The sequence below is a fragment of the Elephas maximus genome, chromosome X (genome assembly GCF_024166365.1).
Source record: "Elephas maximus indicus isolate mEleMax1 chromosome X, mEleMax1 primary haplotype, whole genome shotgun sequence".
Classification (NCBI taxonomy): domain Eukaryota; kingdom Metazoa; phylum Chordata; class Mammalia; order Proboscidea; family Elephantidae; genus Elephas; species Elephas maximus.
In genome coordinates this window covers 165,502,381-165,517,753 of record NC_064846.1, presented here as the reverse complement: position 1 = coordinate 165,517,753, position 15,373 = coordinate 165,502,381, and the positions used below count along the sequence as shown (strand labels likewise).

At 42.2% G+C, this 15,373-nt stretch overlaps 1 long non-coding RNA gene across 2 annotated transcripts in view; it reads left to right on the top strand.

Moving 5' to 3' along the window:
• Positions 1-14,265, top strand: part of LOC126069706 (uncharacterized) — a 119,641-nt gene extending 105,376 nt beyond the window's left edge. The window contains exons 1-3 of one of the 2 annotated variants that reach the window (XR_007516018.1): positions 11,267-11,640; positions 12,281-12,517; positions 14,010-14,047. This is a non-coding gene — a long non-coding RNA (uncharacterized LOC126069706). Of the gene's footprint in view, positions 1-8,885; positions 8,942-11,266; positions 11,641-12,280; positions 12,518-14,009 lie in introns of those variants that run through there. The other variant, XR_007516019.1, reaches the window with a different exon arrangement.
• The last annotated feature ends 1,108 nt before the right edge of the window (positions 14,266-15,373 follow it).

The window sequence follows — 15,373 nt, the reverse complement described above, 5'->3', positions numbered from 1 at the left end:
CATTTTTCCCTGGATATCCTGTATATATTGAAGACGAAAATATGATATAAAAGAATGTAAGTGCTCTGGGCAAGGACTTCTCTCTTGGTGTAGCATAAGGCTGTTGGGAGTATTCTTTTGTGCAGAGGCAATTAATGTACCTTGAAGTTTCTTTCTTCTGTGAATTTTCTGAATTGTTTTCATCTTTAGCCTCAAAGAGACTGAGAATATCAGAGAAATTGAGTCAATTTTGCATTCACTCGATGTATTTTTTTTTCTTTTACTAACTTGGTAAGTGCTGAGGTTCATATGTGTGTCACTGTGACCTGAGACATAACTGGAACTTAATATTTCCAAGTGTTTCAGCAAGACATGCAATGTCGCTTTCTTCAGGTTATCTCCCTTCCTCCCTACTTCTGCTTCCTGACACTTAGATACAGTGGCTGGAGCTCCAGCTGCCGTCTTGGACCATGAGATAATCTTCATGGAGGAAGCCCAACTAAAGCCATTTCGCCAAGAATGGGAATGGAGTCTTGGTGAAAATGAGTTCACTGACATAAATTTTGTAGGAACTACAGTTTACTGAATTATGTCCACAAGATATATTGTCAGCAAATGTTACAAAATTGGGTGATGCATGTAAGCATACCTTTTCTAGTCTCCTCAGTTGCTCATGAGAGATGGGCTTGGATTGTTAGCAATGTGTTTCTGCCAAGCCTCTTATAATTCCCAACAATGTCACTCTGAAACACTATATAGTTTTTTTGAGACTATATACGAAACACAGATACATTTTCTTACTATGCTACAAGTGCCATTTGGCTGTATTGTCCACAGGTTATATAATAATGAATAGGCATCACACGTGCAACGTGTTGTAACTATGGGAAGGATGACAGCCTGGAAGCCCACACATTCCGTTCCTCACAAGGTTCAGACTCTGAGCACAGCAGGCAGTGCCAATCTCTATCACACTTGGTAAGGATGGTGAGGCAGAAAGATGAAAGGAACTCAAATTTCTGATGATGCCATTGAGCCACCATTCCCCACCCTGGACTGCTGAACTTGGGTTTACTTTATGTGAGTACATTATTCAGAGTAGGCTAATTGCTGAAAGAAACAACCCCCAATTTTAGTGGCTTAGCACAATGAAAGTTTATTTTCACTCATGCAAATGGCCAACCTAGATGTTTTAGTTGAATGACTCTCCTGAAAGTCCCTCTCAAAGTGGCACCACAGGGACCTGGTTTTCTTCCATCTTGTGACTCCCCTATATGCTTTAGATCCTAGAGTCCACCCCTTCAGATGGAGAGTGGAGTATTACCGACGTGAGGAATATATTGTTCAGACCTGAAAATGGCATGCATTACTTTCACTCGTAGCTCATTGGCCAACCTCAGTCACATGGCCATGCCTAATTGTGAGCGAGTCTGGGAAATATGTGCCCATGAGGAATAAGCGTAGTTTGGAAAACAACATTCTAATTTGTTCAAGCCATTCCCAGGAGCCAAACACAACTCCTAAAAAAAAAAAAAACTCCTAACATTACATAAATTTTGGTATTACAAATTACATTTAAAAAGATTTAGTATTACAAATTCAAATTATATAAACTTTACTGTTGAATGGATAGGCCTTCATGTGCCAATTTAAAAAACCTGTGATCAAATATTCAATGATATAAACAAACAAACAAAAATAAACAAGGATAAAATTATTTATATAAAATTCAACAAATTTGGCTATGGACGTACATAAATAAACAATTGTCCAAGAGGACACATATCAAATTTGAAATGTAGTTACCTCTGGGGAGGAATGTGGTTTGGAATGAAAGAGGATTAGACATTTTTTAACCTATTTTCTTGTATTCTGTCTGATTTGTTTTTAAACAAAAGAAATGTATTTCTGTCTATAATAAAAAATTTGAAATAAAAAATAACTTCTGTCATGGTCAGGGTCTCTGTATATTACCCAGGATTACCTGTGTAATTCTAAGCTCCAAAACTCATGAAATGTAAAGACCTTGGAGAGTTCATATGCAGCCCCCCCAAATAACTAGAATGTAGGAAAATAAGAATGGCAGAGGAATTGGGTGGCTCAGAGAAGATAAAGGAAAGTAAGAGAATGGCCATTAGGCAAATGAGTTTCTCTGTTTTCAGTGAAGACAATCAAAGGGAAACGTGGTTTAAAGTACAACATTAAGGATTTAAGTTAGACATAAGGAAAATATCTTTCACAGTTCTTCTTGTTAAAAACTGGGCTGGGTTATAAATGGAGGGTGTGGAATCTCATTTCTCAAGAGCTGGTATAAAGAAGGAAGGGCTTTTATTGTATATTCCTCAAGCTGGATAGAATTTCGTCACCTTTAACTCCCTTGGGCATGGTTATCCTAGGTGAAATGTGCTTAAAAGCTATTTATATTTCCTATTTACCTAAGGAGCCCTGGTGGTGCAGTGGTTAAAGCACTTGGCTGCTAACCGAAAGGTTGGCGATTCAAACCCAACAGCCACTCCATGAGAGGAAGATATGGCAATCTGCTTCCATAAAGATTACAGCGTTGGGAACCCTTTAAGGCAGTTCTACCCTGTCCTATAGGGTTGCTATGAGTCGGAATTGACTCACGGCAATAGATTCATAGCTATTTCCCTTGTAGTTTTGTCTTTGCTTGTGCGGTTACTGGAGAACTAAATGGTTTGTGTTTAGGGAGAGGGAAAGGAAGGCAGGTTGACTGCTGCGGTACTTTATGCATATATACCAGTTGCTGTCGAGTTGATTCTAACTCATGGCAGCCCCGTGTGTGTCAGAGTAGAACTGTGCTCCACAGGGTTTTCAATGACTGTGACCTTTCGGAAGTAGGTCACTAGACCTTTCTTCCAAGGTGCTCCTGGGTAGATGTGAACCACCAATCTTGTGGTTAGTAGCTGAGTGCTTAACTGTTTGTGCCACTCAGGGATTCCAACCACTGACTGAGCCAAAGCTAAATTTTACAAAAGGATCCTTCCAGCTAATTCCCAGCAGGCTCTGCTGTCCATGCTGCTCTTGCTAGGTGGATATATGGGGCTGAGGCAGAACAAAGCTGTTTCCTTATCAAACAGGGAGTAAGATACGAATTTTCACCATTGATTACACCTTGTTCGGCATTCTTTTATGTTCACTTATTTTTTTTTCCACTTCTTAACTTCTTTTCAGCTTTCTTAGGAGAAACATTTTGCTTATTAAGGATGGTGTGAATAAATGTTTAATCATCGTCTCCTTATTACATGGCACGTAACACTGGTGCAGTATTTTCTAACTTGATAAATGTGTTAAATTTACTTCTAAGTTATGGATATTCATAGCACAGAGGGGTGTGTGTCGCAAGAGGAATAAAGCTATACTTAATACCACAAAGTCGTACAGGGTACTTATATTGGAGGCTCTTTTTTTTTTAAAAAAAAAAATTCTGAATTTCTAGATTTAGTGTTCACAGTTTTATAGCACTGAAGGGCAAGAACAGAATAAGATAAATGAGCAAACTGATGCTAATTCATTTCTTGGCTCTTGCTCAATCTTTTTCCTTCTTCAAACAGCTTGAGGACCTCCCCCACCCTATATAGGGGTAAAGGTGGGAACAGATTGAGAGAGAAGATGGCTACAGGAATTCCAGATTCTTTTCTATTATACCTCAGTTCACGTCTGGAAATTTTATATCTTGATAAAATTTAGGAGAAGGTCTAGAATTCAACAATTTTCATTTTATAGGCTCTCTATTTTCATTTTTACCTCTGATCTGCTTAAGCAGTATACTCCTCCAATAATTTATTGCCTATTAAGGCCATGAATTCCGAGGACTGACAGTGGATCTGGACAAGCTCTAATATGCCTTGTGCCAACTGTAATTTAGCTGGCCCTTTGAGAGCTCAGGTTTTTTATTACCATAAATATTCTGCCGCTTCCAGGCATCTCTCTGCTGACAACGTTGCCCAATTTTGAATCCGGACATCTTCATTTCAAAAACCTGAAAAGGAAACAGCAAAGGTCAGGTTTCATTGTTTAATTGCAGGCTCGGGTGAAAAAAGACCATGCTGTTTAGGATTGAACTGCCACCCACGGTTCGCTTTGGCAAGCACAGGGCTGGGGGAAAATGTCACTGTGCAATCCAGGTGAATGATTGTACCTGGCACTTGGGTCATCACGAAATATTTGGTCATATTTCACAGTGTCTGACATTGTCACCACACAAGGAGGGAAAGATTTTAAATAGAGAACTTTGATTTAGCATACATGAACACCACAAATTTCCTACTTCTGGAATGTTCTTTTCTCCTTCTTTATATAACTGATGGGCACTCAGCTTTCAGCCCTGACCTCAAGAGCACAACCTAACCCTGACCGGATTGACCTCCCAGCACTTTGTATTTACCTGTGGGAATAATAATGACTCCTATCTCAAGAGTCATTGGGAAGATGAAATGAGTGAGTGCCTGCCACACACCTTAAAAAAGGACCTGGCACAAAGGAAATCCTCCACCATGGGCAGTTATTATTATGAACTCGAGTACTGCAGTAGCTGAGGCATTTTATGTGCTCCACTTGAATTTTCTTGCTTAATCCTCCCTGCTGCCCTATGAAGTCGGCACCACTGTCATTTCTATTCTACAGTGGAGAAAACTGAAGTTAGAGTGACAACTTGTTCAAGGTCACAGAACAAATCAATGACGCACCTGGAATTTGCACCCGGGCATTTGGGCTCCAGAGCCCATGTGCATGAGCAAAGCCATGGAGACAAAGCTATGTAGCAGAGGCCGTGGCTGCCCTGCCTATATTCCCTCATTCTTACCACCTCCGGCACCCTGACCCCCCTTTGAACTCCCAGCACCTGCATTTTGTTGTTTGAGGGCTCTCTCTGGTCTCTGAATTCTGCCTTACCACCTGTGAGGCAGACCAAAAGTGCCAGGGACACAATAGCCCCAGAAGCAGCCCTCAACTAATGATTGCCAGGGGGTTGTGGGTAAATACCTCTGCTCCCTTGACCCTAGGTGGGGTGACTCTGAGGCATGTCCTACTCTGGCTCCAGTTGTTTATCAGCTGGCATCTCCACTCTTCTATTGATGTTTCCTCCACCTCCCAGATAAATGACTTGCACTCGAACCCTTGTCTCAGGGTTTGCTTCTGGGTGACCCAAACTAAGATAGTCCCTTTCAACCCGATTCCATGGTTCTAAAGCTGCTGTAAGTGGAGAGGAGTGAGGGAGTGGCTGGAGTCAGGCAGAAGTAAGAGGAGGTACCACCAAGCAGTGTGTCCTGTGAGTACAAAGCAGGGTTCCTCCATCTCAGCACTATTAGCATTTGGGGCCAGATAATGCTTGGCTCTGAGGGGCTGTCCCATGCATTGTAGAATGTTGAGCAGCATCCCTGGTTTCTACCCACCAGATGCCAGTAACAATGTCCCCTCATCACCAGTTGTGATGATTAGAAATGCCTTCAGACATTGTCAAATGTCTCCTGGGTGGCAAAAGTCACCCTCAGTTGAGAATTACCATGTTAGGGGGTTGGGACTGTTCTTTTGTGTTTAATTGACATACTGATCAGGCAGGTATTCACTCATTCGAGAGGATCCTAATGATAAAAACATTGTTGAATGGCCCTGTGTAAGGCGCTCCAACTGCTGCTCGACATACCATGTATCATTTGGTCCTCGTAGCGTCTCATCTTATTACCTCCATCCCACATGTAAGAAAAATGAGGCTCATAGAGATTAAATGATTTTCCCAGTATCATAAAACAAGTAATAGATGAACCCAGAGTTCAAATCTAGATCTGTCAGCCTGCAGGCTCATGCCCCTTCCATTAAGATTCATGTATTTATATATTCATGGTTTGACGTACGCGATGTTTATTGAGCATCTGTCAGGTACGGCATTTGGTGCCAGGCAGCCAAAGTGAAAGAACCGAGGCCTTGCCTTGAGAAGCAGACCATCTAGTGCAGCACTGTCCAAAAAAACTTCCTGTGATGATGACAATGTTCTATTCTGCATTACCCAACATGGCAGCCGCTAGCTAAGGAGCATGGGTGGCGCAAGCAGTTTGCAATCTGTTGCTAATCCCAAGGTTGGCAGTTTGAACCTACCCAGTGGCTCCATGGAAGAAAAGCGTTGGTGAACTGCTTCTGTAAAGATTATTGCCAAGAAAACCCTGTGGAACAGTTCTACTCTATAACATGGGGTCGCCATGAGTCAGGAGCTGACTTGACAGCACCTAACAACAGCAATATGGACCAAAAATGTGGTTAGTGAGACTAAGGTACTGGACAGTGCAAGTCTAGTGGAAGAAGAAGACTTGCTAACAGATAAATGTCACTTTAAAGGTGCAGTGTTGTGCACAGATCTGGTCTTTATTGACAAAGAACTGCAAGAAAGGTGCTAACATGACAGGTAGCTCTGTTTGGAACTTGGAAAAGCTTTTCGAGGAATTTGACATTTGGATTGGTTTTATAAGAATGAATGAACATTAGCAAAGTAAGAACAACTTTCCAGGCAGAGAGAATGGTACAGGGTCTTAAGAAAGTGGTAAAAATTTTCAGATGGTAGAAGCCTGGTGGATGTAGGCAGAGGTGTGGGGAGATGGTGAAACACACAGATACATCTTGACACGATGGTGGAGAATCATTGCTCCAGAAATAATGACAATTGACAATTCCGAGATAAACTGAAGAGCTGGTACAACACTGGGGTGTGGGAGCGCTGCTGTGTTTTAACTGTCCTGAGTTGGAACTTACAATCTACTTTCTTAAAGAAAAAATGTTAAAAAAGATGATGTCTTGAGCAGAGCAAATGGTCAGTACACAAGTTTCAGTTATTGCTGTACAACAAGCACCCCAAAACTTAATGGCGTGAAACCACAACCACAACTTACTTGCTCATGATTCTTCAGTTTGGGCTCCGTGGAGATGTATGTCTTTGTTCCACGTGGTCTTGGCTGGAGCTGCTCACCTGGGGTTGAAGGGTCCAGGATGGCTCCCCTCACATCATTGGTGCCTTAGTTGGGATGGCTCAAATGGCTGAGGCCTGGCTGGGTCTCTCTCTTTCCCTTCACTGTCTCATCCTCCAGGGCTTCTCTCCCTCCATGTGCTCTGTCTCTCCCTCTCCGGCAGGATCGATGAACTTTACATGGCAGCTGACTTCCAAGACAGCAAAAGTGGAAACCTCCAGACTTCTTAAGATCTAGGCCTCAAACTGGCACAGTGTCATTTCCACAGGGTTCTATTTGTCAAAGAAAGTCACAAGGCTAGCCCAGATTCAAGATGAAAAGAGCTAGTATCCACGTCTTGAAGGGTGGAGTGTCACACATGTATAGGAATTGTTGGCAGCCATCTTTGCAGATAATCTACCAAGGACATATTTGTGTAATCAATGAATGCTTAAAATAGTACTCTTTATTTAATTTTCCATGTTCACTATGGGACGAATATAGTTCTCTTTCATTTATTAAACAAATATTTATTGTCTACCCATTGTGTGTCATGATGTAATGGTGAACAGAAGAGACAAAGTTCTCATCTTCACCAAGTGTATATTCTAGGGGGGGAGTCAGAAAATAGAAAAATAAATATGTAGTGTGATGCTGAGTACTAATAAGCACAACGACCGATACAAAGCAGAGAGGAGGAATAGAGAGAGATTGATGGGATGGGAGAATTGGGAGGATATTGTAACTTAGAAAGAACGGTCGTGGACGTCATTTGAGCAGAAATCTGCATGAAGCAAGAGAGTTAGCCTTGTAAATATCTTGGGGAAGAGCACTCAAAGCAGAAAAAAAAATGCCAAAAGCAAAGGTCATAAGATGTAATCATGCTTAGAATATTCAAGGAACAGCCTGGAGGCCAGTATGGCTGGAGGGGAGGGTGGTAGGAAATAAGGGCAGAGGAGTAGTTGGACACTAGACCACCCAGAACTCTAGCTTCTACTAGGAGGTGATGCGAAGCCCTTGGAGTGTTCAGAGCAGGGAAGTAATGTGAACTGAATAATGCGCTAAAGGATTACAAGAGAGGAAGCGAGGAAACCAGGTGGGTAGTTATGAGTCGAAATGGATTCGAGGGCAACTAACAAGAAGAAGAAGGGGAGATGATGCTGGGTTGGGCTAGGGTGATCATACTCCAAGAGGTAAGATGTGGTTGGAATTAAGGCATATTTTGAAAGTAAAAAAGTCCCTGTGTGGTGCGCATGGTTTGGGCTTGGCTGCTAACCAATAGATGGTGGTTTGAACCCACTAAGTGACACTGTGGAAGAAAGGCCTAACAATCTGCTTCCATCAAGATTACAGTCAAGAAAATCCTATGGAGCTCAGTTCTACCCTCTAACACACAAGATCGCCATGGATTGGAATTGACTCGACAACAACAAATCTGTTTGGCTTTTTATTTTGTTTGTTTTGAAAATAAAACCAAGAAGATTTGCTGATAATTTGGATGAGAAATGTAGAGATTGAGTCAGGGATGACTCCAGGGATTTTGGCTGGAGCAGGCGCACAAGGCAGTCTATGACCTGCTCCCCACCTTCCCCAACCTGACTCTTGGTTTCCACACTTTGTACTCCAGTAATGCTAACCAGCTTGTGCTATTTTACTTGGATTCGCCATGTGGATTTGTTCATGCCTCCACACCTTGGTTTAGTGATTTCTCAAGCTCTTCCTTGTTTCTTGACCTGGCTAATTCCTATTCATTCTCCAAGAGTTAATTCCAGTGCTGTTTCTCCCAGAATCTTTCCTTGAGATCCCCGCCTACCCTCCTCCTGTCCTCCTGTTGAATTCTGCACCGAAGTGTTCATGTGTCTGCAAACGCCAATAGACTAGAAGCTTCATGAGGGCAGAGGATGTGCCTTATTCATAATTAAACTCTTGTCTTATTTTTGGTTCTCCCAAAATCAGATGCTGAAACAAAGTCTTGGTCATAGACAGGTGATGCCAGGAACCATGTGTGACAGGTGAGAAAAGTGATGGGGAGGGCAGGGAGAAAGAAGCACCAAGAAGGGGTATTCATGAATGTGTTACTGCTGTGGGCAACTGGGCCTCAGTACTGCTGGGAACCGTCTGAACAACCATATGGAACATACCTCTGAATTGCTCCACTGAGGAAAGGCAGCTGGAATAGTCACCCACTAAGTCCCATCTCTCATTTTTTTTTTTTTTGGACAATGGATGCCCCCAAATCAAACCAAACCCATTGCCATTGAGCCTATTCTGACTCATAATGCCCCTGGGCCTGTGAAAACTCTGCTACTTTCAGGTGTCCCACCTGTGCATGGGCTGTGGCTCTGGAGAGAGTCCTCAGGCAGAGAGGTGGAGAATTCCAGTGCTTGGAAGACACCGGGGTGAGCCAAGCTCAAATGGGATAGGCCATCAATAAACCAAACCAAACCCAGTTCCATCGAGTCGATTCTGACTCATAGCAACCCTATAGGACAGAGTAGAACTGCCCCATACAGTTTCTAAGGAGCACCTGGTGGATTCGATCTGCTGACCTTTTGGTTAGCAGCTGTAGTTCTTAGTTACTACACCACCAGGGTTTCCATCAATAGTAGCTGCTACAACCCTAATCCTTAGCTTGGTGCCCCATACAGAGTTGTGGCTCAACATATATTTCTTGCATTAAACTAACCAAAACCAAACCCGTTGCCATTGAATTGATTCCAACTCATGGCGATCCCATGTGTTACACAGTAGAACTGCTCCATAGGGTTTTCTTGGCAGTAAACTTTATGGAAAGAGGTCGATCACCAGGCCTTTCTCTCATGGCAAAGCTGGGTGGGTTCAAACCACCAACCTTTAGGTTAGTAGCTGAGAGCAAACTGTTCCTGCCACCCAGAGACCTTACTACATTGAACTAAACAGCATCAAACTACACTAAGTTTTGAGAGCTAATCTGAAGAACTAATCATTTCTTGGGACACCATTTTGTGAGAAAATGTGTTCTGAATTTCCAAAACCTTACAAATGAGCTCTATCCAAAATTTAGAAACTATCTGTACATATTTTGGAAAATTCCTTTTTCGTCCTTATCCCTTGGACTTAAAATGAAGACTTCACTTTGCAAACAGCACATGGTTACGATTTCAGCGGGTGTGGTGATTTTTATGGGGACTCATGGGAACATGAGTTCTGATGTTTCCAGAACATTATTTCATTTTAGTTTGAGACAACAAGAGGATCTCAGCCGCTTATCAGGTCGTAATTTTGCTCAAAGTTCTCATGACTAGTAATTAGAAAGTAGTTTCCAAGGTAACTGAAAACCAAGGTGTTTTGCCCTCCAGTGTATCAGGAGTTTAAATTAGTATTCTCTCTTACCTTTAGCTGAGGTATATTACTAAAAAATAAAAAGTTCTAAGCATTGTGTGCCTGTACATTTTGGGGGGAGAAGATTCATAGTTTCCATCAGTCTCAAAATGTCAGTGACTTGAAAATCAAGAGCCATTGTCTTAAAGAAAATGAAGGTAGAAACTGCCGAATTGAGAGGTCTTTAAAAACCCACTACCGTTGAGTCAATTCCACTTCATAGAGACCCTGCAGGGTTTCCGAGACTGTAAATCTTTCTGAAAGCAGACTGCCAACATCTTTCTGCTGTGGTGCAGGTAGTGGGTTTGAACTGGCGGCCTTTCGGTTAGCAGTCGAGTGCTTTAACCACTGCACCACCAGGGCTCTTCTTGAGAGGTCTTTAGGAGATTTAAAGATACGAGTTTGGAAAAAGGCTGAAATACCCATTGTGGAGGCCTCTGGGAGTCTTCCAGTTTGCGGGAGAGAAGAAAGAAGATTGTACTCTGTTTCCTTTCTCTTGAGGGAAGAGAGGGGGTAGGGGGAAGAAGTTTTCTTTGTCTTCATGGCCCAAACCAAGCTCAATGCCTCAGAGTTGTTTCTTGGGCCTTCTGGATTTGTCTAGTTCCTTGGCTCCCCTCATCCCATTATTTCCCAGGTTAGTATAAGGGACAAAACTTTTTGGAGCAGAATGACCACCTGAGAAGGGCTTTAAAATGCAGATTCCCAGGCCTCACTCTTAATCCCCTGGGTTAGCCTGAGGGGTGGGGAGGGCTCGGGAATGTTCATAATTTAAAAACACCTCCAGTGATGCTGCTGCAGCCCTCCCAAACCATGGTGTGCCAAGCCCTGATTTATGATTTTCCAAGCGTTATGCTGGTTTGAAGAAAACAAATTAAATCTCTAGGTGTGTTACAAAACTAATTTCCCCGGCTACCCATGGTTATAAAAGCCAGCCCTCTCTCTTTTCTTATTATGCTTCCAACTAGGGTCATTTCCTCCTAAGATTCCCGGTGCCTCAAGGTTAAGTCAAGCATTTCTCCTCACTGGCTTTCCTAATTGCTGGGAAGAGCTACTGTGACCAGTTTTGCAACCTCTTCACCTTACCCTGGAGGGGCGCCATCTCAGTGGGGGCTTTCAAGCTGGAACCAGCTTTGTAAAGGCAGTGAAGTTTGCAAAGTGCTTTGAGAGCTGTTTGGACCTGAGGCATTGCATAAAGAGATTATGCAAACAGAATGGCCTCCACCTGCCTGCAAGTGGGGAGAAATCCGTTCCCCCTTCCCTCCTTCTACCAGTCCCAGCCCTGGGAAGGATTTGAGTTCAGATCTGCTAGGAAGATCTTCCAGAGAAAGGCTGAGCTGTTACAGGAGCGAAGGTGAGAATTCAAGCTGGTAACACCTGCCTGAGAGTCAAGGGGTGAGCCGGAGGGAGCTGTTCAGATGTGTATGCTTTGAGTAGAATAATCTATCACTGAGGGTATAATAATACTGCCATTTACTGAGCATCTACTATAGTATAGGTCAGGTACTGACCTAGGCATCTGCTTTGTATACCTTTTCTTATTCCATTTTCCTCACATCCCTGTGAGGAAAGGTATTTTTGTCCCCAGAGTACAGAAAGGGGAACTGAGGCTCAGGGAAATGTCATGACTTTGTTCCATATCATACAGTTACCAAGTAGAGAGGATCTGGGATCCAAAACCAGGTTCCTTGACCAGAACCATTTTCTTGCCACTATACAGCACTGCCTCCATTAATATCTGGGAGGGGAATGGAAAGGAGGGAGAGAGACGAGGAGAGAGCAGATGTAAGACTGATGCTGTGCCCCAACACAGATTCCTTTCTGGTTTAATTTGATGCCAAGTTTTGGGAGATTCTTGCCATTACACAGACACTACTATTGCACTTGGAAAATGTTTCTATTTCTGCTAAAGCAAAAATAGAATTTAGAAAACAAGTAGGTGGAATAATATTTTGAAAATAATAATGTGATATACTTTTTTTTATCTCTGTTAGCTTTCCCCCTTTGCCATCTTGCTGAGTCATGAGGTTTATGGCCAAGGAAAGAATGGGAGGAATCAAAAATCATAGTGCAAGAAAGAAGGAGCAAATGGGGGAGAGAGATACTTCCACTTCACTGGACAGGAAGATCTTTGGGTTCTGGGAGAAAGACCCAAAGAAAGAGAAAAAGATTTAAGAGACCAGACACCAGTGTTCTTGCTTCTTCCCATGTTAATGGATGAATCTTAAGAGGTAAAGACACACTAGTAAGAAATTCCACATAGTTTGATGGGTGGTGTCAAAAAGGAGAGGGCTTGTGCCCCACTTTCTATTTGGGACTCAAGGAGAAAATCTCCCAAGGCAAACCCACATGCACACAGTGTTCAGAAAATGTTCCAGAAGACAAACCAGTTTTTATTGAATTCATCATTTTGAAATCTGGCATGAAGTTCTACTATAATTGCTTTAGGCAGTTCTTAATTCAGTTTGGTTAGTATGAAGGGTTCTATTCACCAATTGTATTTTGGAAAAACATACATGGTTTCCTTTTTCACTCTTTTTGTCACTGTGCGTGACACAGAGAATCAAATTTCACAGAAGGCCAGAAAAATCCAACATCTCCTATGGATGCTGGAACTTATTACTGTGATTCCTTTTTTGCCTAGGGGTAGAATTGGCTCCCTAGTGTCTGTTCCCATTCCTGATGATACAGCGTGGATGTGTCATGCGTCAATACCTTGTGTCCATAGTAACAACACCCAAATATAGGGCAGGCAGAGGTGGCAGTGTCTCCTGTGGTTAAGGGCTGTTTTGCTTGAATTCATCTCATTCACATGGCTAACCTCGCTTTAAGGAAATAGTGTAGAATAGTTGCACTTGCTGGGTGTGTTGAAGATAGACAATGACTCAAGACAGTCAAAAGTCACCTGGTTTTCAGCATAGTGGTTTCTTGATGTCATCACTAGGTCGTGTTGATGGTGGATTGATTTTGAAGATGGCTCGATTTGTTCACCACTTCTTGTATTCATGCCCTTTAGTAGTGCCCTCCCACATTGACTCTTGGCTTAGTCTTGTGACTTGCTTTGGGCAATGGGACAATAGCATATGCGACATGAGCAGAGACTTGAAAAGTGCTTGCGCATTGGGGCTTGCCCTCTTGCTCTTCTTGGAACCTTGCCACCAAGCCCAGGCTAGCCTACTGGAGGATGAGAAGCCACGTAGAGGAGAAATGAATCCTTCCTCCACTGCCCATCAGGCAGCCATCAGTCAGCCTGGCAGCTGACCACAGCTACGTGCATGATCCCAGCCAGAGACTGGCCAAAGCTGCATAAATTAGCAGAACCAGCCAGCTGATCCCAGCCTAAATTTCTGACCCACAGAATCATAAGCTTTCTAAATAGTTCTTATTTTAAGCCACTAGTGCTTGGGGTGATTTGTTATACAGCCAAACTAATACAGATGTCAAGAACATGATTCAATTAGTCTACCCAGAGTTCTTTGAGGCTGGAGGGATGAACTCTCACAAGGTCTTAAAGTAGGGAAAATATATTTTCTTTAGTGTTTTAATATTGAAGTAGAGAGAATGTATTTTCTAGTGTTTTAGTATAGCTGTATAAGCTGTGATTAATCTCTAGTCTTTGAAATGTAGTTACTTGCTCTGAAATCTGTCTCACAATTGTTCCTTTGTAGAAAAATAAGGTAATCAAGATTTTTTTTTGTTGATTAAACTATGTTCCTCTCCCAGGGGGCAAAACAACGAGTGATACCATCAGGACAGATAAGTGAACAAAACTCAGATCCATCGTATGACTGAAACCAGGATGACGTCACGAGACCTGCAAAACTTCAATAATAGGTCACTTCATCATTATGTCCACCTCAAAGAAGAACCAACACCCCTGGAAATCTCTAAACCCTGACCTCCTCCCTATAAAACTGTTTAGTTAGCCCTTTTGGGGCAGACAGAATTTGGAAGGAACCTATCCCCTCTGTCTCTTGGGTACCGGTATTCAATAAAGCACTCTTGCTGCTTACCTCCCTCTTGTCTCAGCATTGGCTTTGCGGCAGGGGCTCGAATCCTCGATTTGCGGTAACAGTCTCATGAAGGATGAATGAATAAAACAGTGCAAATTTATTAACATTCTAAGGAGCAAGACTGATAGGTAGACAGGGTGATTATCAGTGCGTTTTCTCCTTTAAGAGAATTTTCATGGGAAGCCAAATTATACTCAAAAGGAAGCCTATGTAAGAGAAAATCAGAGGGAGGCAAATGGTTGTTCTCAGTGCTAGCTTGTGCATCCATGTCCACTATCATAGTAGATCCACAAAGGAGATAGATAGATAGACATATAGATAAAGAGATAGAAAGATAGATGGAGATATGGAGGGAAGGAGGGAGGAGGACGAGGTGCAGAGGAGAGAAAGAGAGAGAGACCATGTCCAGGTATGGTCAGAGCTTCCTCTTCTCTGATAAGGATGGAGTCACATGTGCAGATTCTTCCAAATTGGGCTCCCGAGTCCTTAAGAATTTTGATATAACTTTCTGAAGTTACTATTCTGCTTATACTTGAAAATTACTACATCTTATCAGCTCTTATGTTAGGTTGCCTCTGTGGCATTTAGGTTTAAGGTTTTTAATTTGTTTTTTTTTTTTTTTTTGGAAAACATACATAACAAAACATAGATCCATTCAACAATTTTTACACGTATGGTTCATTGACAAGGTTATGTACTTCACATTGTGTCACCGTTGTTTCTATCTCTGCCCATATTGTTTCACCACTGTTAACTTAGACTCTCTGCCTCTTAAAGTTCTCATCTGTGTTTTAGAGTTACTGTTGTCCATTTAATCTCGTATAGATATTTCTTCAAAAGAACGCAATGCTCAAGGGGAACATTCTTTGTTAAATGAGTTAAATTGTTGTTTAGTTTAAAGATGACTCCATGGGATAGTTTTGGTTCAAGGCTTAAAAGTTGTTTCTAGTCAATAGATTCGTTGGTTCCTCCAGTCTCAATGTATCCAGTAAGTCTGGTTTCCAATAAGAATTTGAAGTTCTGTTTCACATTTTTTCCTCCTTTTGATCAAGATCCAACTACTGGGTCCTTGAT